The sequence below is a fragment of the Gadus morhua genome, unplaced genomic scaffold, assembly GCF_902167405.1.
Source record: "Gadus morhua unplaced genomic scaffold, gadMor3.0, whole genome shotgun sequence".
NCBI lineage: Eukaryota > Metazoa > Chordata > Actinopteri > Gadiformes > Gadidae > Gadus > Gadus morhua.
In genome coordinates, this window is record NW_021964141.1 from 1 (window position 1) to 3512 (window position 3512).

The 3512-nt window shown below is 40.7% G+C and overlaps 1 pseudogene; it reads right to left on the bottom strand.

Annotated features, from left to right (window-relative positions):
- Positions 1–21: 21 nt before the first annotated feature.
- Positions 22–3380, bottom strand: LOC115539065 (EP-cadherin-like; annotated as a pseudogene).
- Between the last annotated feature and the right edge of the window lie 132 nt (positions 3381–3512).

A 3512-nucleotide genomic window follows, 5' to 3' on the forward strand; every position in this document is an offset into this window, starting at 1 on the left:
AAGCTTCAATATAAAATGTTAAAGCCAACTTAAGAGAAAAAAATAACATTTTCATCAACTTACAAATATAAATCAGTACCAGCAAATAAGAATTGAAAAGAAAACACAGGATAGATCAACAGTGTGAGGGGGATGCCAGCGGGTCGCGGTCTGCTGCCGTCAGGTTCTGAAGAGGGCGTACAATATAGTGGGTCCATTGCATTATTACATTCAAACAGAGAGATCACCATTTGCTTGACAAATAGAACAGTAGCATACGGTGGAGTGAAACTTTTTTTCCCATTCACCATGACCAGCTATAAGCTTGATATGACAAGTTAGCTAGAAGCATAGGAAAGGCCGGATTAGGGTGTAAACATTTTCTGTGAAACTCAAGTAAATGACACCAACCGATGCTTTAAGTAACTTGCTTTGATGCTTTTTAATAAAGCAATAATTTTGAAGAATCATCATGAAATTAAATGACACTTAATATCACGATTGACTCACATCATCAATAAATTTGCCAATGTCTTCAGGATTGGCAGGATGAGGTCGATACTCGGCTTTAGGCATGAAGCATGGCATGACGTCACTCCGGAAGACCTCCGGGCGGTCGTCCGGACCACGATGGAGCACACTCGGATCATAATTAACCTTAAAGAACAAAATATAAGTCAAACCACAGAAGGTAATGAGCAAATGACGCAACAGAAGTGCAACAGAAGTAAAAACAGCCCTCCTAAACAACAATTACATCATCACTTTTAAACAGATTTCTTGATCAATTGAGCCAATATCGGGGCCGTGCCTGGTGGTCCTCTCCTCCCCCTTCTTCATCGTTGCAGGAAACGTTATCCCTGATGTCCTCATTTGGTGGTAAAGGCTCATTTTTGATCTCCACCTCTGCGTCTAATGAATATTAGCAGCAGCAATGCAGCACTGCAGAGATAAAACAGTCGTCTTATTAGATCAGATGGGCAAGTTGCTGAATTTACTTTTCAATCATTAATAGCATCCCAGTGTCCCTCATTCAGCAAAGGATGTGTCTCGACATGTTTAGCTATACATTAATATAACTGTAGCCTGTCCACAGTATTAAATCATTGTAAAAATTCATAACATTTAACCAATGTTGGTGCCAGAGCTTGAAAAGGAAATTGCCATGAGGGGCTGGCTCATGGTGATTCAGCTGACCAAACTGAAGTACCCCGATGACTTCATGTTTATTGATATGATTGGAGTCCAAATAGACCACAAAACAATCATGCCATAATAGGCAAAGCGTATTTAGCTTTTGGCTGTTTTAAAGGGTAATTCCGGTGTAAAATGGATTTGGGATATGTTTTGTATGATAACGAGTTAAACGCATATCTTCAGTTGGCGCTTTTTAGCCGATCCCATCAAAACACCACAAACTTTGGAAGGATGGGGGCACTGGTTATCGTAAAAAGTATATCGCTATTCTAAACCTCTTAAAAGGCTAAAAGTAACCCGACACTTCTTTGGTAGTAAAATAAGGGTCTTAACATACAAACAAAGCATTGGGTGGCGTTGTGTACGGATTGTTTATTAAAAAGGACATTTTCCACCATCAGTAGATCACCCGTCAACGCCATTTCTCAAAGTTCTCAATGCCTTGTTTTATATGTTAAGACCCTTATTTTAACTACCAAAGAAGAGTTTAAGTGGTTTAAAATAGGGATTTGTTTTTTACCATAACCAGTTCCCCCATCCTTCCAAGTTTGTAGTGTTTTGAAGGAATCGGCTAAAAACAGCCCTCTGAAGAAAGCGTCTATATGCGGTATTCTATTTTGTTGCTCCAAAACGAACGTTTCAACTCGTTATCATACAAAATATATCCCAAATCCATTTTACACCGGAATAACCCTTCAAATGTTGTCTTCTTTACACAAAATAAAGAGTAAAAGAATAGCCAATTGAAATCACGAGTTGAAGGAACGTTTTGTGACTGTCTTATTTTAGAAAATAAACGTACATAGCAAACTTACATAGCAGCAGCAGAACAGCTCCTGATCTTACTAGGAGGCCCGGCAGACCAATGCCTCCCTCACGGATCCCAACTTTGCAGGTCACTTCATTTCCTGTACAGTCGCAAACTGTGGCCATGACAATGTTGTCTTGCTCTAGACCATGGTTGTCTGCCACTCTCAGGACTACATTGTAGTCTCCCATGGGGAAGGGCCCTGATTAATGTCAGGATTATCCCTGTTCCTAGATTAAGAAGAGGGAAGGATGAGAAAGATAAATCCAGACACCATCATTTAATGATTTTTAAGCTGTGAACAGGGTCTGTCCCATAAATATAATGGATGATGTTCAAATGTCAATCGATTTACAATAACAGCTACTTCACGTATCCATTAATCACTTGTGTCATCCATCGTAGCAGTCCAGTTATTCTTGGACCTGCCCGTTAGTGATACCGTGTAGGGTGCAGCAAAGTCTGGCCCATCGGCGTCCGTCACAGAGAGTAGCTGAGGGGCAGATTCCGTAATTGCAAACCTGAAGAAGGTAGAGAAAAGCATGTGCTTAATGACGCACGCACGCACACACACACACACACACACACACACACATACACACACACACACACACACACACACACACACACACACACACACACACCGTAATGTTGCGCTCATTGATTGAAGGGATGTTGTCGTTAACATCTTCTAGTATAATTTCCAGGGTTCCTGTACCAGTGGCTGGGGAAACCTCTTCAAATGAAAAGAAATCAAATGCATCATTACCCCGAAAATTATAATTGTACTTTGCACCAATATTTCTTAAACATAATGATTCTTTATAATTCCTACATACCATCGTCATATGCCATTATCAGGGCAGTGTATTTGCCGTCTTGAACGTATAGGCTCTCTCTGTCCATGCCGTTCTTCACTCTAATCAAACCCGTGTCCGGGTTCACACTGAGCCACCGCGCTGGGTCTTTCATGATCTTGTACCTGGATATACAAAGTGGAAAGTGACATGCAAATGCTTTCATGATCTTGTACCTGGATATACAAAGTGGAAAGTGACATGCAAATGCTTCATGATCCAATAAAAATAAATAAAAGTGGTTGTTTGAGAAATGGAAAGTAATCGTTAATTAAACAAACGATTTTAACTTACGAGACATTCTGACTGCGTTCAGTGTCAGGGTCGGTTGCGGTGTACTGCACAATTTCACTGGCAACTGCGAGATCTTCCTTCCTCTTCACAACCTGAATGGTTGGACTAAACACAGGAGCCTCATTCAGATCTTCTACAGAAACCACCACCGTGGCAGTGGCTGTCGGAAGGCGGATGGCAAAGGGAATCTCGTTTTCAACGGTCACAAGCAGGGTGAAGGTCTTGGTCATCTCATAGTCCAGACCCTAAAACAGAGGTTTTGATTAGTTGATTCCAATGTAGAGATTTTTATCAAATATTGGTACATTTTAATGTATTTTGTAGTATCGTGTACAGAACATTTTTCTTAAGCCACTACTCAAGATTCAACCCCACCT